General features: G+C 31.4%; 1 protein-coding gene across 2 annotated transcripts in view; it reads left to right on the top strand.

Moving 5' to 3' along the window:
• Positions 1-23,549, top strand: part of LOC129231823 (solute carrier organic anion transporter family member 74D-like) — a 264,635-nt gene that overhangs the window by 130,196 nt on the left and 110,890 nt on the right. Inside the window, exon 3 of one of the 2 annotated variants that reach the window (XM_054866204.1) lies at positions 5,695-5,760. The gene's annotated coding sequence lies outside the window, so the exon portion shown is untranslated. Of the gene's footprint in view, positions 1-5,694; positions 5,761-19,193; positions 19,259-23,549 lie in introns of both variants that reach the window. The other variant, XM_054866203.1, reaches the window with a different exon arrangement.

The following is a 23,549-nucleotide window of genomic DNA, read 5'->3' as shown; positions in this document are numbered from 1 at the left end:
TTGCATCGACACGACGCGACGGTAAAAGTTAAATGAAAACGCAATGAATAATTAAGAAAGCAACAAGGTTCTTAAATTGGCAACTAGTAGCGCTGAAGGCCAATCCTTTCTATGGCAACTTGTCTACGTTACCGTGAGGAAGATTTTCAGTGGTTAGAAAAAGTTAGCTAAGTTATGGGAGGACGGTCTGATTGTACCTCATTTGTCATTTAAAATTTATTGATGCATTAGCACCACATTTGGCGATCAAATTCTGTATACTGTATTTTGCTTTATATTATCATTTCTAGTATATTGAATCAGCTGAGTGTACTGTTGTATATTCCCTATTGAAAAAACGTAAATATATTTGCGAAAGGTACGAAAAACCACGAATAGTTTTTTGTCATCAATTCTAAACAACGACAATAGTAACCAAACTGCGCCAAGCTGTCTAAGCAGCGCTACCTAAAACAATTTGAGGAGATTGTCCACTTTCCACACTTTTAGGCGATTGTTATGGACGACTGCTTAGAAAAAATGTTTTCTTAACATTTTTCAAGTTCATCATGACAGAAATGAGATTGCATTTCCTAAATTTTGTAATATAAGAAAAAAAAATGAAGAAAAATCTGTCTTCAAATTGCGTATAGCAATTCTTTAAGTTAATTAGTTTTTGACTTTACACTGTACCATATTTTTTGGACACTCTGTACTAAAAAAACTAATTCTAAATTTCCCTAAGATATGCTACATCCATTATGTATCTTGAGCAATTTGTGGAACTTAGAATCTGATTGGTGACATGTCTAAATTTCTCTGCAAAACATTTGTGAGATTTAATATCTTCTTTGTCTTGGAGGGTCTGAAAATGTCATTTTAATTTAATGGGTTTTCTGTCATATGCAATCAAAATTTTAAAGCAGTAAACGCAGTGATGTGGGTACATTTTTAATGCTTGTCCTTGCAAGTCTAATTCTGCGCTTTTATATTATTCTTGATTTTGTTGCACTATTGCACTGATACTGTCTGTTATTAATGAATCCCAAGTCATCTTCGTCCTCAAGATTACGTTCCAACTACAGTTAAAATATATCCGCCTGGAATTTAATGTACAATTTTTTTTTTTCATGTTGAATCAGAAAATGATAAACTTTCTTACTTTACAAGTGCACGACTATCGCAGCCAGAATTTTCAGGGAGGTGGCCATCATAGCAGTCTTTAAATATATACGCATTATCATTCTAGAATTGACACTGACTTAAATTCAAGGATTCTAAAGGGTTAACTCTCACTACCCCCTCGCAGCTCTCCTGACGTGCACAGCAACGAAAACAAATTGTAGTTCCCACTCATCTGGCAATGAAATGCAATCCGTTGATCAATGTTTACAAAATACCTTAGTTGGATAAGTTTCGTGTTCATTGCACTTCGGAAAGTGATTATAAATGCTATTATACTGATTGAGGTCAGTGTCGTCTTGCGGACAACATTTGTTCTTTGAGGGTTGAGTTTGAACTACATTTTGGAACTAAACCGTTTCTTTTACCATGGCGGATTTTCCAACTAAAACGTTCTAATCCTTATTGATACCCTCATTGACATAAACTTTCTGGAAACTTTAAACCACATGATTTTAGAGCTGCGACACTGACTACCAACAGCGATGGCTATTGCTTCCAAGATAAGTTCCCGTGCATTGTACTTTGTAAAAAGCACGGAATTTTTCAAGAAATGAAACTTTGAATTCTTCATAAATGCCATGGAAGAAGTCTTCATAAATAGCGTGAAATCTTAATAGTAAAATAGAGGGTCTGAGAACATGAACATGTTGCTGCATTTTCGTGACAGCTTATCTCTAAAACAATGTGTATTTCATAAAGTGTGTAAATATGCTTTCGTAATTAAGTACGGTTTCTTGATACCACTTAAGAGTGTAAACCATGCTTGTCGGGTCTTCAAGCTTTTCTAATGGCTCATCAGTGCTTAGGAGCGCAACGAGGAAGTAGACTCCTTGACTTTAACACTAATACCCATCATAATACAGTAGTTTATGTACAAGTAAGGTTTTTTATGACCCCCCTCCCCTCGAAAAGCTAAGTTCTGGATGTGCTAGTGTTAGAAATAATTTTCAAAATCTCGGATTGATGTATTTAACTGACGATTGAGAAATCCATACGTCTTGTTTAATTTTATTATTCATGGAAATTCAGGGCAATGAACTCCTTAAAGATATTTTTTTCGCTTTTTATTGCTACCATACCATTGTGTCTATGAACTCAATTCGAAAAGCTGTAACTGTTCCAGCTGAAAATATTGATCTTCAGTTCTATAAATGTGCTGGAAGTTTTGTTGAAGAAGAAAGAAACACTCCCCTTTTTTCCCTTTACTTTCTGCTGTCATGCAATGATTTTACGTTTACGTAAAAAGTAACGGCGATTTCTGTTCCGGTTTAAACTAGGTTATTAGAGAATTATGCAACTCTGAAGACGCCAAATTCGATTGAAGAAATTCTCCGATGCTCGAAACAGGTCCGAAATTGTGTCTCAACGACAATTCCAGCAAGCAGAGCCGCCTACAGCAGGGAGTGTTGTCGACCTCGATCACTTTCCAGACGAGGCAGACTTTTTGTTTTCGCCAGCTGTCAATTTTTGCATATTTACATGCCGCGCAAACAGTTCCAGCTGCTCAATTGAGCCATTTTCTTGGTCTGGCTGCTTTAAAAGTGAAATTAATGCAGAGTTTTAACCTTTTTCAACCAAAAGATGTGGCTGGTAAATTGCATACTTTTGGAACTAAGTCTCTATTCAATTGAAATAAGTGTTGCGAAAGGCTTGGATTATCAGTTTTGATTCGTCACGCAAGCAGTGTAGAACGAAGTTATGGGAATTTGCTTTTATTTCATTGCACTAAGGTTCATAAAAACGTGAACATCTTCAACCAGTTCTTGATTGTTCGGATTTATGAAATTTATTTACGTAAATGACTTTTATTGCGAATGGTAAATTCTCAAAGATATTCTAGAATAAGGATTCAACACATCATATGGAAAGCCTTTGGTTCAAGTTAGAGGTGCAGTATTATAACAATTGTCCATGATACGTGTTCTTTTGACTGCAATTTTTCAAAGGTTTGCAATCAGAATTCTCTTTTGGATCGAATAAAACAATGAGCGTAATTTATCCTTGTTACTGATGGGGACAGCAGTTACTCCCTTCATTTTGAGCAAAATGCTACTGATATTGAACGCATTGCAAGTTTTGCCTACATACATATTAGTAATCTTAAAGTTTTTTTTTTTTAGCTTTAAATCTCTAAAGCTATTGAATTGCGCAATCAGATTCTTTTTGCTAAGAAACACAGCTTAGATTAAACTAGGGATGTATGAACGAAAAATTAATTTTGCATCAACGAACTGAAAATAATTAAAGCATAATAAGCAAAATGTGTTTCTTGAAAGAACTCACACCTTTGAAGATGTGACATAAAAGGAATTGTTCATATTAAAGCCCTAATGAATTTCATTGTATGAATTAAAACTTAAATTAAAACCTCAAAAGAGTAAAATATACTTAATACGTACTATCAGCAATGAATTTTGAATATCAATTTGTAGCATCAAATAAAAAATGTTTACTCGTGCAGAAATTCAAATAAAGTCATCTAAAAAAACTGAAACGATGTCTCTTTTTCAGCAGCTTTTAAAAGTTTGCTTAGAAAAGTAATCCCTTTAATTTTTTTTTAATGTTTCAAAACATTTTTGTCGTTTAATCAGATGGTATCACGTTCTTTATAAACTTCTTTTAAGTTTACTGGAAGCCAACGTGAACAGTGACGTAATCACGTGACGACACATTTTGCAACAGTAAGGCTTCATAAAATTTTGGAGTACTAGACTTGACGTTTGTAAAATAATACGCTTATGATGATGGTTGGAGCATATTTTTCGAGCCACGATGTTACGGCACAATATTATACCATAACAATGTAAAATAGACTTCCAAGAACGTAATATTACATTATTGAATTCAATACCTTTTTTCATATTTACATAGAGTAAATTTTGAAAAGCACAATATGGCGTTCATGAATTTAATAACCATTTTATGGTCACATAAAGTTGATTACGAAGAACTTATTACGTTCGTGACTATAGTATACATTTAACGACCGTATAAATTAGACTTTAAAGAACATGGTATTGCTCTCGCAGTTGAAATATCTTTTATACAGCTTTATAGAGTAAATTTTGAAAACGTGATACAACCATAAACGACTGTATGGTGCAATCTTAAGTTCTCACGCTGGTTAAAATTTAAAGACTATTCGTAACCGTTTACCTTTAAGCCTTAGGGGCTATTTATTAGCTACGTAAGGCTGATTTCGGCAATTTTTGACCCCGTACCCCATATAAGGGTACCATTTCGGATTTCAAAACAATAAAATAACGAATCTTGCATCTCTGGAATCGTTATTAAATTCAATATTATGAAATTATTTTTAAAAACCTTTTTGTGTGAAGAAATATTTACTAAAAAGTTGGAATTTAGACTGAATGTTTTTTTTTTTTGACATTTCTTTTGTATATGATGCGATACTAATTAAAAATAAAGCATACCTTATATAGTGCGATTCTTTTATTATATTTTACACTATTCCGTCTTTGTAATTTTTTAATAACGTTTTTTACTTTCCAGACGCAAATGATCCCTGCCAAACCACTTGACCGCGCGATTTCTGACATAAAATATCCACTTCAAAAATATTACGTAAGAATGGGTCCCCTCCCCAAAGTAAGAGATTTTTCCACCCCCCCCTTGGTATCCTTACGTAATTAATGAATGGCCCCTTACCTTATAGAACATATAGCTCTTGGATAATCGCACGTTGCAGCATGTGTTATGCATTTTTTTCATTAACGTATAAAGTATATATTCAAGAACATAATATTCATACAATATACTAATATCGATAACGTAAACAATGCTTAGTTGAAAGCGAAAACTCGGGTATGGCCTTTAAAATTTGTTTAATGGCCTTACGACTATAGTTAGACGAGTTACCAGTTTTATCAAGTTGTTCAGCAATTGAAGATTTTCGAAGAATTACATTAACTTTGTACTTTTAAAGCATAATTTCCTTGATACCAGAACTAATCTTTTAAAATACATTGCTCAATCCATTTTCCGGTGCGTAACAGTTTATGCATATATTTGCAATTTATTCATGTAGTTTTAAGCTTTGGCTTTCAAATATGACATATTCAAATATAAGGAACATTTACGTATCATAATATGAAGTATCAACTTTCTAAAACAAAAATTTGTACTAGCAAAATAATGATTTATACATGTTGCGAGCGTGACCGTACATTCACTCCCACAGTACGTACAAATAACTTTTTTTTTTTTAACACTAGAAACTTTTTAGAAAAGTGGTATCTCATACTACTCTACAAAACGGTTTTTTTTATACTTGAATATACTGAAACTAAAAACCAAAGTTTAAAATTCCAGGAATTAAGTGCAAATTTAGATGTGCAAAAATGTATCATTTGTGAAAATGGATTGAACAATTGGCTTTTAAATCACGGGAAAATAGAAATCTTCGTGATTGTCTGAAATTACAAAGCAAAATTATTTTTTATGTACATGCATGTAAAAAATATATGTTTATCAGAGTACCCATATTGAGTTTTATTTCTTTTCTTGCAGATTTTTTTGAGTTTTGAAAGAAAATGATAGTGATTCTAATTTGGCAACCTTTGTGAATATTTACAGGTAATTATTAATTTAAAATTAATGTGAATCCGTGGAAATCAACTATTTGTACATTCTAACCCTTTATGTTTCTTCATATTATGCAAAAAGATATTTTTTTCCTTTTATAATTTTATCAGTCCATCGGTAATATTTTCAGTTTTTTATTATTTCTTTAATTTTAAGTCAGTTTAAACATATATCAAGTTAAAATTCAGGTTGTAGGGAAATATTTGTCCATTTCATTTAGTTTTGGGAAATATAATTTTGTGCTTTTTTTTGGAAAATAGAACTTTTGTGGTCTTTTTTGAAAACTAATCAAAGATATTCTGATGCCATGATGCTGCTTAAATCCTGGACTTGTAACTCTGAACATGGAAATAACATGTAAAATTCATATAAGGAGATTTTATTTTCTTCTGCTTGGAAATACTTTCGTATTTTTAGACATAAGCGTTATTTGGAGATAAAATTGCTCAAATTTTTCAGTTTTAGATACATGTTCGCTCGACTACACCTTTTTTGAAATGATTCATGGTTAAACATGGACTTCACTTTAATGCTAATTTATTACATTAATATCCATTACATACATTCAATCGCACCCACTGAATATATACATTGAATACACATTGCATATGTATGATCCATCGCATTCAGTTTTCATTATACACAAGAACAAATTAACAACCTTTTACACTTTTTTCCTTGTTATAAACAGGTTCGCGGAGTCGGAGGTTTGAATAACTGACTCTAACTCCGACGCGTTCAATTTTAAACCTCCGACTCCAACTTTCGACTCCAACTCCTTCACCTCAATATCAGTCCTCGAAATCCTCCCTTACTCCGTAACAGGGGTGCTCATCCCCTCAAAGTTCAATGGCGCAAATCTCTCCCCCCCCCCACCTCAAATTATTTCTCAAACCACTTTCCTTTTTAATTTTTTTAGCTCTCTTTTTTAATTACTTATTATTTTAAAAATTTTTATTAATTAATTTACTTATTTATTTTAAATTGTTATTATTATTATTTATTAGAAAAGTTTTACGCCAATGACATATGGCCATGTGTTATGTCGTGTGCTTCGCGACATACATATACACACAAACTAAATAAATAACTGAATGAAAATAAAGATAGAATAAAATAAATTAAATAGTTTAAATTACAAAATAAATAAATATAAATAAATGTAAATAAATAAACAAAAAATATCCCCCCCCCCATTTTGATGGCGTAACTTGCACCATAATCCCCTCCTGTGGGCACCCCTGCTCCGTAGCCCTTCCAAAGCTTTGAAGTTGGAGGGATAATGACCAACTCCGACTCCTGGAACATAAACACCCCCGACTCCGATCCCTTTACCCCAAAATCATTTTCGACTACGACTATTATTTGTGCCGATTCCGACTTCCGAACTACAGATCCGCTTTCAATTCGCCCCGTTCTCATAGCTGTTCCCTGCTTCCTGAGTTAAAGGTATCCTGCTTTTAACGCTTTTGTTTATCGAGATATAAATATTTGTTCCACTTCGGAACTACTCCAAGCTGAACTTAACTAACTGAGAGTAGTGGCTATTAATAGAAAATATCCATACTCTCTTCTTGACTCTATACCTACGAACCTTACTGAGGAAACAGTCTATAACAGTTATAGCAGATTTTTTTTTTCCTTTTAAGACTGAATTTGAGTTATTTTATATACATATATTTTTCTTTTATCCTTCATCAAAATGCAAAAAACTCTGAAGCGTGTCAGATTGTACTTTTCCTGTATCGATAAGCTCTTTTTTTCTTTTTTTTTTAAATCGTGGTGCAAACGATATGTTTTGTTCTTTGGGTATTTCAGTTTTCAATGTGGAATTGGCATAGATTAGGGAACGAGCTTCTAAAACACGTTAACAAGATATACAAATTATATGAAGAAGCATGAGTTAAAGAATTTGAGTGTTGCTAGTAGTTTTTAAAGTTTTAACCGTATATTTAATTTTTGTGCTGGTAATATTATTCACTTCGAATTTTGATTTTTAGGAAGCTTTACACATTACACTGCCGAAGTAACAGATTCAGCTTCGATTAATTTTCCTTATTTACAAATGTTTTCATTTATTTTTTGCTTTCTTCGTTTTTGGAAGAGGAAGGAGATTTATTGTATCTTTTTTTTTTTGAAAGATTTTATCTGGAAGTTTTTCTGAGTTTTTGCTGAGAGGGAAAAAAATCATTACCATTGGTTTTTCTATCTTTCTCGCGCTGCTTCATGCCTCTCTTAACTCCAAACATAAGTAAAAATAAAATCATCCGTTGTTCTTATACGAACCTTTTAGTCTTTTTTCTTTTCTTTTTTAAAATTTAAATGCATATTAGTATTGTTCTAGATTGTCATCTGATACGTAAATAACTTAAATTTCAGTAGAGTTTTCAATTTTTTTTTTCGCCTAGGATTTTTTTCTGTTCTTTTTCTGTTCAGGTTTTCTATTTTTTTTTTCTTTTTTCTTCTCCTTTTTTTTCTTGCTATTTTATTTCACGTTAAACGTAAAGTTATACTGGAAAAATTAAAAAATCCTAAATACCAAATAATCAGTTTTGGGATTTTTTTGCAAAAAATATACACCACTGTTGTAAGAATAGAACTGGGCACCTTAAAGGCATGAAAATCAAGCCGGATGGATCAAGAACTTTCGCTTCAATGTGCCCACATTGCCCATCTACGCAACTTGACCACCATCATTGACCTTTGTCCAGCCATGCAATCGACTCTCTCCAATATTGACATCGACTGGATCACGGACATCACTTTTTCAAAGCATGCCGAAGAAGTGGCCAAAGTGGTACTTCGCACTTTTGGATCCATTTAATTAATTTTTTTTATCAATCTATTACATCCATGGACACGTCAACAACAACAATAGAGCCTAAATTATACAAAACTCTCTTAACCGGATTCTCCTTTAACCGAAGTCAAATGAATAAAATAATTAAAATTTTGCTACATCTAATGTTTGAAACAATATTTAATTCAAAATAACAATCTGATTTGAAAGTAAATTTTTGTTTCATTTACTAATTAGTTTTCAGCTGCATATTTATGTTTAGTGAAAGAACAAAATGTTCTGTAAACTGCATTGTTAATAATACAATAAAAACTAAAGTTGAATACATTATGATACATTTTCTGACCTGTGTGACAGTTAGTGAAAAGATGTATTTATAACTATAGTGATACAGTTAAAAACACCAAATGTTTCTGTGATTTTGTAGATATGCATATGTTTAAATCCCGAGTTAAAGCTTCTGCGGTTTCCTGACCGGCATTTTTAAGTGGTCTCTTTTACCAGAATTTTCTATTCACAGAAGGAGATCCGGCCTCGATTGTTTGAATAATGATTCTTTGTAGTACAGTTACGCTTTTTGTTCATTAAATTTTACTGAATTTGCATAAACTCGGGAAAGTATTCTGAGCAGAAAGTATTGGGTTTATTTTCTCTTTCAATTTCCTTTCTTCCTTCGCGATGTAGTTTGAATTCCTTAACCGTAATACTTGGTGTATTTTTATTACTAAGTTTATCAAGAATGAAAAAATAAATTGATACATACTAATCAACAGAAATTTAAATCTCTAGAAACATTACGATTTTTTAAAAAACCAAAATAACTTTATAAGAGACTTCTTTTTAATAATTATCTTCAAAAATCCAAAAATTCTCTCTCATCTCTATTACTTTCAACCCAAAGCATGATTCAGAAATATTATTATGGTGCATTTATTTCTACCAAGTTCATTAGCAAACGTCGTCTCTCTTCCAAATCAATAACTCTGATATAAATCCATCCCAAACCTAGTAATATTTTTGGGCATAACATCTTTAATAAAAACTCTTTTCCTTCACGCATATTTTCTTTTTTCTATGAATCATAAACTACTATTAATAGAGTGAAGATACAATAAATAATAGTTACTGCAGACTTGGTTTTATTGATTGAAGGACCATAAACACATATATATTACGAAAGCACCCTTACATAAAGCCTGTTATTCCTTAACAAAAGTGGAATTGAGTAATAATAGCCATCGAAAAGGGTTTCGCAATTCATGCTATTAGTTTTATAAACATTTGGACGGCTTGGAACAGTGGTTTCCAAACTTTGTGGACCTATCTTCCTTCTTTCGAGATTGACTCCCACCTATCGACCCACCCCCACATTCTTGAAGATAAAAAAACATTAGTTCAAGTTACTGAACAACGTTATTATTGACTATATAAATGCCCAATATTCATTTGAAATAAAAATGTACGTAAAGAAGAATTTTATCCAGTCACTTTTAAATTAAAAAAATAAATAAATACTAAATGAAAATACGGCTTTTTATATCCTCTCCCCCCCCCCCAAACGTACTGATTGGCACTTGAAGGGACATACAACATAACTAAGATCAATGTTTTACTGTTAAAACAGAAGTATAATTTTTAAACAAAAAATTAAATTGGAAGCTGATTAAATAAAAATCACTGACACTTAAAAGCAAAAAAAAAAATGTTTGGAAAATTCATATAAACTTGGCATAATTCCTTACAGTCAACCAAGGTGTGAGAAGGAAGCTTCTGAACTTTCAGTTTGTTTCTTTTTTACCTGTGATGCCTTGTCTGAACCCTTATTACAATAGGCCTTCAACTCATTTACCCCAAAATTAGTTCGCCTCCGACTCCACGACTCCAACTCCGAAGCCCTGCTTTTTATGAGTTCAATGATTTATGAACCGATAGAGTCTTCTGCGTCATCCATTCTTGGTATGGCCAGGACGCTTTTCCGTACTATTTTTAGGCGATGCCACCTTAATAAAGAAACTTTTTGCATTAATGACGCCATGGTTTCCGTCACCGCGTTGTTATTCCCAATGGATTTTTTCTACTTCCGGGTGAGTACTAATATATGGGACTTAAATGAGGCGCGTTTCCTCGTCTTCTCAGACACTCTAATGCATCCGATAACGAAAAATTAGGTCGGAAGTGAAGCTTAGAAGAAACAAAAGTGGAATTTTTGTTATTAACGACATTAACGGTTAGGATCTGTGCTATCAGTTACGGAAGTATCTTATACCTTTGCTCTAAAAAGCGTAGTCATTAATAGTTCATGAATTTTCTCCTTTGGTGACTGCCAGATAAATATTTCTTATGTCTCATACTTGGTTTCAGAGTACATAATGACATGCAATTGTTAGTTTTCACTTTCTGTTCTTTGTTGGGGTATTTAAAGAGGTAATATCATAGAAGATAAGAAGTGAAAGTTGTTAACAAAGGTTTGGCTTTTCTGTTCAATCCAGAGATCTAAATCGCTTAGTTTTTGTTATACCTTTGCTACTGTTCAATGCTTAGCCTATTGCTTTGCTTTTCCTAAAATACCTTTTTAAATTTTTTCTAAAAAGTGCAGTCATTAATAATTGATGAATTTTTCTTCTTTGGTAACTTCTGGATAAATGTATCTTATAGATCATACTTGGTTTTAAAGTTCATAATGACCAGTAACTACTTTTCACTTTATGTTCATTGGTTATTTAAGGAACTATTTTCAAAGAAGATAACAATGAAAAAGTGGCTAACACACAAAGGTTTGCGTTTTATGTACATTTTGGAGACCCAAATCGCTTAGTTTTTGTTGTTCCCCTTGGTATTGTTAAATTAGTTAAATACTGACCCAGGGTTGCATTCTCAGTTTTTGCTACTGCTTCGATTTCCTTAAAATATATTTTTAGAATTCAACTAAAAGGCCATAATAAAGTATTAAAAATCAAACATCCGTTGTATGTGTGTATGTATCCTTGTGCATATTTGATAAAAGTAAACTATTTGCAGAAAATTGAAAATAAGCTGGTTTTAATGTAATTTATTCAATGTATATGTAAATTATTATAAATACAAAACCAGAATATAATATTATCCTAATAGCTCGTAAATATGAGAAATTTTCTTGGTTATAATTGCCACACTATATATGCGATACATTTTTGTTTATAGCTGTAACCAATGCAAGTGCGAACGCACATTTTTTAATAGAATTCTAGCCAGAGTAAAAGAATTATAGCCCACTTATGCACGCTTATTGAAACGTGATTTCTCAAACTATGTATTATCAATTCAGTCATAAATTATTATTAATCCGTTTTAAAAATATGAGTAAAAAATTCATTAATTTTTGTTTTTCAAATTGTATGAAACATTTTATTCCTTGGAATTGACAAAATTTACGCAAAAAAATCTTTTTTTTCCCTACAATATGAAAACGTTATTTTATGTTTTAAGCCCTTATTCATTTCAAAAACATTTTTAAGTAGGTCAATTAATTGTCGTTCACTTATAATATCGCTCATAATCAGGAAAAGGTATTGATTTCAAGCCCGTCCATTTTAGGGGTCAGAAAAGAGCAAATGTCACCCTCTTTTATTGAGAAATCAATATATTTTCCTACATATAGGCATGTACCTGTAGACGTGGTTTTTGTATTTTTTCTATATAATACGCATTGAGTCTGTACCATTTGCCCTCCCCCTAAAAAATAGAAACTATGGATCTGATTGGTTTGTATTAACACGTCGGTGCTTGCTTTTGGGAAATTCTCTACTTGATACATTATGTAGATATTAGTTATATATGATTTAGTAACAAATAAATCAAATAAAATTTCCTCTTCATGGTATGGTTTTGGAATTTAAAATAAAAATACAATACTATTTTTTATCTATTTTAACTTAACGTTTTCAGAAGAAACAGCATGTTTGACCACAATAAATTTAATAAAGCTGTTTTTTTTTAATTGTATTAACTTTTTTTAAGCATTAGGTCCTGAAAAAAAATACACGTTTACTTTTTAAGCATTTAGTTTGAGATGTATTTTCAGCTTTGGATTAACATTTGGTGTTTAAATAATTATCTACATTAAAATTTCCTCGAACCAACGATGGATTGATTTTCTGGGAAAATTCTATCTGTTTCTAAAAGCTTAAGAATTTGTAAAAAATGCTGTAGTGCCTTATGTATAAATTACCTATTTATCTTTAAGCTAAAGAATGAGAAATAACTACTCCCGTTTCAAGTGCTCTTTGTCAAGTCGCATGGCTGCACATTACACTGTAACAAATTTTGTTACAACACCCTGGAGTGTTCTCTTCTAATGCATCACTCTCACTAATGGAATTCTTGATATTCTCGTAGATATTTCAGAGGGGACTTATGTTTACGCTTCAATCATAGAGCTACTCGAAGATTTTTCTGCAGTTTGATACACTCAAAACTTTATCCGTACCCGGCTTGGAGTCAATTACAAGAAAATGTAATCAATTACGATTATGATTACGAGTATAAAAATATGTGATTACACACAATTACGATTATAACCTTCTAACGAAACGTTATTACAATTACAGTAACAATTAAAGATGCAAAAAATGTAATCAATTGCCAGTATGATATGCCTTTTCTTATTTTAATTACTATTACTGACATATGATGTATACGAGTATGTATCGCTGATGACTCTCATTTTCAAAAGACCCTTGAATAGCGCTGTGGCTTGAAGTCTTTTTCTGTGTTAATGTTGAGCTGTTATCTTCTCCATACAACAGTAGAAGCGCAGCTTAAATTTTTTTTACTTTTAGCAAGTGATTACACGATTACAAGGTCAAATTACGATTTGTTCTATTCAGTTTGCAGTTACGATTACGCAAAAAAAGCTTGATTGCGATTTTGATTACGATTAGGAGAGTATCTGACTGAAAAATTACGGTTATGATTATGATTACACAAAAACGTAATCGATTACTCAAATTACGATTACGTAATCGGCGATTGCTTTAAGCCTGATACATACATAAATTACATGAGTATCTATTCACAGAAAGAGAGATCAAGAGAGAGAGAGAGAGAGAGATTCCATTTCTAGATGTATTTTAAGTGAAGTTAATTAAAGTACGTATGTTAATAACGCACAATTCTAATAACAGTCTAAGAAATTTAAATTTGGCACTATAATAGCTGCATACTGATTTTTGCTAACTTTCACTTTTTTTCCGCCTTTGTTTGAAATCGTTTTAATACTTGTCTAGGTATATAAATTTTAAAATTAGCCTGTTGTGGTTCTTGCAACAGTAAGATAATTGTCTTACAACGTAGGAGTTCCTTACAATTTGAACGGCAGACAATATTTAAGTAGGTCGTATGCCCACCACTTCTTGTTAGCTCTTTATACACTGAAGACCTATAAACTGAATACTTGTAGCTGTTTTATGACGACCGAAATAATGTTACGATCCTTTTTGATGATAATTTAAAAAATGAGTCACGTTTTTAAGCAACCACTGCTCACATGACTTCCTTTCTTTTAAGAAAGTTTCTTAAACATTTTGGGGCATATCCTGAAAAGCACACCAAGCACTTTTCATTGTGTAGATATGTTTCGTCATGTGTATTTTTTTTCTCAAAACGGATGTTAAACTTTACGGTGAGAAACAGTGCCTTTTCCATTGCTAAAGTATTCGCCATTTTTATCGTTGCTCTTCTTGTAACTAAGACATAATAAACCAGCAAAAATTTCTATGAAATTTGAGTAAAAGCAGGTAACACTATAATACGGGAGAGGTGAATTCTGCCGTAGACAGGTAAAGCTCAGTAACTGCAAATTTTTCATTTTTGTCACCTATTGTATGTCAGATTTATTTAACAAGCTTACGTATTTGGTTTCCGCTGAAAAAAAAATAGCGAAAACAACGCCTAATTCCAATATTTCCCTATTGTTAGTAAGGAATCCAAAACGTGTTTCTTCAACTATCTCGAAAACTTATTTCTGACGATGCTGCCGCTTACCTGTCCACTGTAGTATTGTACAAGCTTGTTTTTTCCTCTGGAAAAAACCGCGAAATATAGTCAAACTCCAAAATTTCGCTATTGTATTGAATCCAAAATGCGTTTCTTCAATTATCTCGCGAAAACTCATTTCTACATATATTACCATTTACCTGCTCACGGCAGAGTTGGCAGGACACTGCACCATGATGGTTTTACATGTTATAAAGAATATGTTTTCATTTATCAACTATCGAACATAGAAATCTGCCATAGAGTATTTGGTATAGCCGTAAATATAATTTTTATCTATTGGCGTTTTTTATTCATAAATTAAGATTTTTGATGATACCTATTGACCAATAGATTAAGTCAGTCAACATCAGCCCAACTTTTAGATTATCAGTTTCTAAATAGAAGTGTTCCTGTTAGTGATTTGCATATATCTGAACTTGCATAATAGCTCGTGTTGTGTCTTTGCTTTTCAGCTACACGTGTTATTTTTTTCTGACGTGGAAATCAACGAAAATTTTATGAAATGCAAAACTTTTGCTTGCTTTAAGCGGGGTTTACTCGTTAAAAGCGAGCTGTGTTCCCATAGACTTAATATTGTACCAACCAAATCTGTTTGATTTCCTCGCTAAATCCGAGTTCTCATTAAATCAGGGCTCGTTATAAATATGCTCGACTTTATCATGCATTTTAGTGCGCTGTTTAGAAGCCACTTGTAAGGAGATTTAATTTTAGTTCTGTAAGTTTTCTTGTTTTATATCTCTTCCTTGTGCTTTGTATTTTTCAAATTTTTATTCTCATCACCACTTTTCAGAGTACATTTTTATACTAAAAGAGGAAAATACGTGCTAGATAAAACATGTTAGAATGAATCGGTTAAAATTTATCTTTCTAGAGAATCATTTAAAAACAGTGTAGCGCATAAAGATAGAACGAAATGCAAATTAACAATTAAAAGTTTTAAACGAAGATTTTTATCGGAAAAACTTTTAAAGGAATCGTAATGAGCCCTCCCCCCCTCAAAAAAGAGAGGGTTTATAAAGGAAATATATTATTCACGTTTTATTATACTCTTAGCTTATATTTTCAATTTATCTCTTACGAAAACTTTTATCAAATCTTCTTAAAATAAAAAATTATTAATTGATCTGTAAAGTGATTTTGGATACTGTTTTAATCTTCAACGTGATTGTCTTACATAAAAACTCTGCATGCAATTGATACAGTTTCTTTTAATGCAGGTTTATATCTTTTAGTCATTACACTAAAAGCTTTATTTTATTTCGTTTAAGTAAGCCTGTATTTCGGGTTTTGTAAGATAAGGATTTTAAAATTTCTTATTTTACTGAAAACAGTTCCATTTTAAATTCTAAGTTTAAAAGTTCCTTTCGCTCTTCATTCATTATTCATCAATTCATTATAAATCTCTTCAATTCATATTACTCTAATACTCTTTAATTCATTATAAATTATGGGTGGAGAAATTTTTTTTCATCGCATTTGGAAGTAAATACGTGTTTATTGTAGTTACTACGGTGCTTAAAGAGATCTTTCCTTTTGCTATTAACGTTTGGAAATTTAAAAGCCTTTATTTGTAAGTAAAAATGCTGTCTTTATCGTAGTGACTACCTTGCTTAAGGAGATCTTTCCTTCTGCTAGTAATGGTTGGAAATTTAAAAGATTTTATTTGCTAGTAAAAATGCTGTCTTTATCGTAGTGACTACTTTGTTCAAAGATATCTTTCTTTTTGCTAGTAACATTTGGAAATTTTAACGACTTTAATTGCAAGTAAAAATGCTGTCTTTATCGTAGTGACTACCTTGTTCAAAGAGATCTTTTCTTTTGCTGGTAACATTTGGAAATTTTAACGATTTTAATTGCAATTAAAAACGCTGTCTTTATACAGTGGGTTATATAGTGGGTGAACTTTCCAACAACACCAAAAGTGAAGCCGAACACATAATAATACAGCAACCTGTTTTCCTAACGGGAATGGACAAAATGTTTTGCAAGCATGAAACAGTTCGATATAAACCGCACAGACGCACATAAACTGTTTTTTTTTTTTTTACTTTCTTTGATCCATCTTGAGACACCACGCGCAAGAAAAAATCATAATTGCATGTTTTTTAAGGAAAAGGATATTTTAAGCGCAATCATTGCTGACACCAAACGGTGAAGTTAGGCTTTATTGGATCCAGATCTAAAAATTTTTTTTTTTTTGCCCTTGCTTTGATTTTGCGTTGAATAAATCATATCCCGTAAGCGTTTTTTCAGGCATGTATCGTGAAAAAAATTAAAAGTTAAAAAAAAAAAAATCTTTTACATTTATCTTTTTGAGTTGAGAAATTATCTATGTTTAAAGCGCTTTCAAAAAGTCATTGTGTGTGTTTCATACAGCTCAATCTTTTAATTTGAGGGTAACCTAAAATTCCATTTTAGCCACAAAGCTGAAAGATGATTGATTTTCTTTTATTTTGAAAAAAGAACTTGGCCCGAATTACCAAAATATTGAAAGATGTAATCACATGTTTTGAAAAATTGTAACAATCTTGATTTTTCTTTATTTCAGTACAACGAAACATAATGATACTTTACATGATTAAAATAATCTAATATAAATGCAGTTTTAAATACTCAAAATGACTCCTGGCATGTATTCAGTAGAGGGCAGGTAAACGGCAGTATCTGCAGAAATGAGTTTTCGAAATATTTGAAGAAATGTGTGTTGGATTCAATACTAACAATAGGTAACAGTTGGGATAAGACGTTTTTTCGCATTTTTTTTCAGCGGAAACCAAAGAAGCAAGCTTCTTTACTACACTGTAAAAACGATTCAGAAACGTTCCTTTAAAATAATGGACAGCTGATGTGCCCAATATCTGCCAGTAACATATCTTGCAAATTCCAGGAACTTTTTCCGCTAAAATTCGGTAACCTTCCTGATATTATCCTGGAAGCCTCCTGAAAAATTCAAAAATCTTCCCGTTTAAAACCAGTCGTGTCCGTGGAAATAATATCTTGGCATCATTCTGATTTATCAAGGAAGTTAACAGACCATTATTGCAAATATGGCCAAAGCTATGCCAGAATTGCAAGTAAGTAACGAGAATTTTACTTGCTTGCAAATCTAGCAAAGCAATGCAGTCCACACTTTTGCTCCCCCATTGGGAGTTTAATTAGCATGGACGGGCCGTACTTGAAGTAAAGCAGATACACTTTATAAATGCGGTCCATTAATCTTTAAACTGGGAGCTAAAAATATTTTTCACAACAGTGAAAATCTGCATTCTTGTGACTTGTAGCAATTCGGGAAGCTTTTTGTCAAGAATAATTTTTCCAGGAAGTGGATAAAAACCATTAAAATCCCGAAACGTGATACGGAAATACCCAGTAACGTTTCGGAATTTTTTTTACAGTGTAATAATAAAGCTGTAAGTCTCTCTGGATCTCTGTGACGCGCATAGCGCCTAGACCGTTCGGCCGATTTTCATGAAATTTGGCACAGAATTAGTTTCTAGCATGGGAGTGTGCACCTCGAAGCAATTTTTTGAAAATTCAATTTTGTTCTTTTTATATTCAAAGTTTAAGAAAATTTTACCGAGCAAATTATTACAACGTGAACCACTAAATTACTAAATTATCATAATGTGGAACCGTAACAGGGGCAAGCAAATGAACATAGCAAATTGGCGAGAAATTCATCGTCTAGTATTTGTAAATATACAGGCGAACCAAATGACCTTTTAATTTTGTAATACGGGCAAAGCCGTGCGGGTACCATTAGTGAGCAATAAAGCTAAAATACAATGACAAAAATGCAAAAAAAAATTACAGTTACTGCCATTTACTTACTCACGGCAGTAATTTCACATGTCGTTTCTACGGTACTTTTTCTTCTTCAGGTTTTATATTTTCCTGGGACGAACCTGGAGGAAAATGATCATAAAAGGAGAAATTTCAAATCCTCTGAATTACATAACACATGAGCAAGATAACCTCGACGCATAAATCGCGGAAACTCTGCTTAGTAATGTTTAAAATTTTTATTCCGATCACTACTTTTTCAAGTATCTTTTTCCATTAGAAGAGGAGCGCTGGATAAAATATATTAGAATAAATCTGTTAGAAGTTATCTTTCTGAAGAATTTTTTGAAAACAGTGTAGCACATTAAGTTAGAATAAGATACCATTTAACTCTTAAAACTTTTCTGTGTTATCAAAAATACCATTGAAAAGTAATAAATTAATTTAGAAAACAGCACTAAAAGGGAATAGATGTTCCACGTTCTCATAGACTCTTGGTTTATGTTTTTTACTTCATCTGCTTCAAAAACTTTTATCACAACTTCTAAAAAAAAAAAAAAAATGTTAATTGATTCCGATTAAGTGATCTTCCAAAATGTTTTAACCTTCAACTTGGAAATCTTGCATAAAAACTCGTTATGCAATAGATACAGTTCCTTTTAACACATGTTATATATCTTTTAAAGTTATCATGATAAAAGCTATATGCACTTTCGTTTGAGTCTGTATTTCAGATTTAATAAGATAAGGGTTTTGAAGTTTCCTTTTCATGGAAAACAGTATAAAAGAAATTTTTAATTCACAGGTGCACTCCATGACTGTGTTTTAGGAGATACTTTATGCAGCATAATTTCTTAAATCTGTTTCAGTGTAACTATAATAAAATTAAAGATTGTGTTTACATGAATTAAGCTGTGCATAGGTAAGCTGTGTATAACTATGGCTTTCGCTGAATTTAAAAGTGGTATTTTTAAAGAAGAAGGAAGAAAATGTGAAGAAATACTACATTAAACTAATTGTAGTTTTCATGTTTTTAATGGTTTGATGCGTCAAAATTTCCACCCTGTTCTCTAAAATAATCATGACTTGAAATAGCCCCTGGAGCATTATTATTATATTTTAATGACAAATTAATAGAAGTCCCTAAGTATTAATTTCCACGGCGAGTCTACCTTTTACCCATTTTTTGCTAGCATGTCACATAGCTAAAACGTTAAAACATATTAACAACATTGCAAACATTTTAAATAGTCTATTTTTCCAGTTGCAGCATTATGATGAACACGATACGCTTGTAACCAATTCACAAACAAGAAATATAAATTAAGCAGCATTTTAGGAAGTGAAAGAAATTAAATAAGAACACTAAACGACTTAATAATGATTAAATAACTTTGTGCTTGAGAATTAACTGAATCAACTAACCAACGCTTTGATGCACAAAAATGTCAAATTACTGCAATAAATCAATTAACTAACATTTTGATGCTCAAAAATTGCAAATTACTCTGCAACTTTTGTGCATCAAAGCGTTGTTTAATTGATTCATTTAACTAAAAGAGTTGTTATTGTAAGGAAGTTCTGATCCTCTTATTTTTGTGATAGAAAATTCACTGCCAGACATTGGACAAATGCCCAAAGATGGAGCACGATGTTTATCTTTCTTTTTTTTAATGAATTGACGGAACATTTTAGACTGAAATTTAAGAGAAAAATCCTCCGAAAACGAAAAGTTTTTTTTTTTTAAGTTGCGAGGAAAACTTCGTTGTATAGCTGTTTCCAAAGCGACTTTTCTACTAAACGTGGGCGTTCGTTTTCTTCAACGATCGATACGTTATAACTCAGGTAGCATAGTACTATCGTCAGTATGGCAATGAATGCTAATAGTTTGCGGGCAACTTAAGTAAGGGAGTTGAATTTCACTTTGAAGGCAGTTTTAGAGAGAAGTGCTCTGTTACGTTTCAGTTGTGCATCGTGTTAGATTAGTATCAACCATCCCAATGTTACTCAACCCTTTGGTTGTAACTAGCATTGTAATATTCATTTTCATACTTTTCTGTAATTTCTCGATTGCAGAACGCAAGTAATTTTCCGTTGTATAGAATAAAATCAATACTATTTATCACGACCATGCCCTTGTTACTCAACCCTTTGGTTCTAACTAGCATTGTATAATATTCATATTCATACTTTTCTGTAATTTCTCGATCGCAGAACACAATTTATTTTCGGTTATATAGAATGAAATCAATACTTGTAGAAGCACACGTGATTCAATTGTATAATATATGCTATAAATTCGGGATTTATGGCGTATGTTACATGACACACAGTACGTTACAAATGTTTTTATATATATATATATATATCATTTGGGTGCGCACAGTGATGATTGACGTTTATACTGGAGAAGCGAACCGTCTTTAATTCAAAATTGAGCCTTTATTGGCTAATTGAAATATTTAGTGACTTTCAATAGAGTCTATGCGTTTTTCAATATGTTAAATTTGTATTTGAGGTTTTCAATTGCATATTCTTTTCCTCAAAAAAGAAAGTTACTCTTTTTGTTTTGTCTTTTTAAATATATTTTGGTTTCTCAATTCAAAGAATAAAATATCTTTATGATTTAGGACTAAATTTTGACGTTTTCACAATTTGTAAGTGAAGTAGTGCATTTCATATAAATGTGAGAGCTTTTTTTTTTGTATCAAACTCTTATTTACACATTTACGTCATTTGTAAGCAATTCAATTGTAGATCTCTACTTTTCAATGCTGACATTGCAATTGCTTTTCTTTCGTAGTGTATCTTATCTGATGCACGTTTTATTTTCAAGTCTTTGAAGAAAAATGGCAATATAAATTAAAAATGACTTCTTGACCGATAAAATTTTATAAAAATGGGCTGAAATTTATTGTTGTTATAAATTTCAACAATAAAGGTTAGATAACACGAAAATAGATAATAGAATAAAAAGAACTCTATTTTGAAAAGAAAACTCGTTTTCATTTGAAGAGGATTTTGTTAGTGACGTTCTAGATAGTATTTTCCCAATTTTCATCAAGTTTAATTTATTTTATTGAGAGACAGCTATAACCAACAACAGCAAGTAAAATGGAGTCAAGTTCTTTGTAAGTTGTTTTATATTTGGTCAATAACATTTTTATGCTTATAAGTCTGCTTATAACATTAAAGTTCACCAAGGTAGGCAAACACAATAAATATGTTTTTCTTGCATCTTTCTGAAACTTTATACAATTATTGAACATGACATAAATAACACATTTTGACTGCTTATTTGTTGAAAAAAAAATTGTGATAGTTTTTTTTTTTTTTAAATGCCATATTTTTAGCAAAAAACTGTCATTTCCTTAACACTTTCAGTGCCTTCATTTTTTCATAATTTAAAACACTTTGTGTATATCTCTTTGTGAGATAACAGAGAGTGGTATGATCCTCCAAATTGAAAATAATTAATTTTCCCCCGAAAAAACGTGCTTTCTGCCCCCTAAGTTTAATTGATCATTATTTCAAAACCACGTATTGCATGTACATTAACTTTTCGAGGTTTATATCACAGTAATTTGTTCAATTACCATATTTTCAAAGTTTCAAACCTTTAAAGTTAATACTTTTTTCGCAAGAGCTGTCGGCGTAAATTAAAACTTTAAAACGTGGATATGAGAAAATCAAGAAAGAAAAAGTAAATTTCAGTTATATGCAGCGCATTTGAGTTTAGTAAATTTCTTCTAGCTTTCTCAATAACTCGTCGATTTAAAAAACAATTGCGGATTTAGAAAAAAGAACACTTGGGCTCTCTAAATTTCTCAAAATGTCAAAATCGATTTTTTATTTGAAAGTTAGGATGTTCGCATACCTTAAAAGATTTGTTTCATCAAAACATAGCAATGCAGAGTTTTTGAAAACAATCACAATGAATTGAAAATGTTAAAAATACCTTAAATTCATAAGTATCATTGTAAAATTTGTAGTTTGGGTAAATTTTTAATAAGTTTTCTTACAAACACTTGAAATTTGTTTTAGACATTTTGAATCTGAACTTCGTTTAAATATCTCCAGATAATTTCAAAAGGAAATCATTTTTAAGAAACTTTCTTAAGTTTAGTTTTCAATATCACAGAAAAAAAATTGTTTTTCAGCAAAAAAAGGAAAAAAAAAAAAAAGGAAAAAAATTCACACACACAATTTTTTTTATTTTAATTCCTCTTATTCCCATTTATTCTTCTGACAACGGAAACTGATACTGAGCGGAAATGAATTTACACTAAATACAGTGATAAATAGCTGATAAATTCCCATCATTTCCTTGCTAGCTTAATATAGCTTTTGCGTGAAAGAAATCGTTTTAAATGGAATAAACTTAAGACTTTAATTTCAAAAATTTGAGAAACAGAGATCACTAAAGTTTGGTCATAACATAACTTCAAAAATGAATAATTTAAGGATAAAGTTTTGAACGATTTTAAATTACAGAAATGCAAACATTATTTGTCGTCCGGTATTCTACTGACATTTTACTCACTCTTTGTATAAATGTCTGATTTGGTGAAAAATTGCATTAAATTTACTATCTTAGACACCTGATTAATTCAGAAATATAATTGTAAAGATTTATATTTTCTTTTTATATTTACCTTACTTTTCTCTAAAGTGAAATACCGCCATTCTATTGAACAGTTCATACTATTGCCAACAGAAATTTTACCAAGGAATTTTTTTATTAAGAAAATACATGTTTTATTAATATTTCACAAAATTATGTTTTATGTGAAAATTAAACTTGCCCATTATTTCCTTGCGTTTATTGCAAATTTGAAGAACATTTCGCTGCTACATTTGCTCTTACTTCAAATGCAAATTTGAAATTTTCTAATTAGAAAAAAATACGGTGCCTTGTACTATGATTTTTTCTTTCAAAAAATAATCTTATATGATGTTAAGAAATTAACACCAGCAGCGAATGAAGATGCTATCCAAAAAATTAAAGAAACCATTAGAGCCTTCAAAATACTGATCTCATGGAACCCCGATGGAAAGTTACGGGAGGTCACTGTGACCTCCCCAGCGTTTAAAAAACAGTATAATGACGTTTAAAAAAGAGTATAGTGAAGTCTAAATCATCATATTTTATTATTCAGTA

The sequence above is a fragment of the Uloborus diversus genome, chromosome 10 (assembly GCF_026930045.1).
Source record: "Uloborus diversus isolate 005 chromosome 10, Udiv.v.3.1, whole genome shotgun sequence".
Taxonomy (NCBI): Eukaryota; Metazoa; Arthropoda; class Arachnida; order Araneae; family Uloboridae; genus Uloborus; species Uloborus diversus.
Note: the sequence above shows the minus strand (reverse complement) of the source record. Positions and strands in the feature narration are given on the sequence as shown.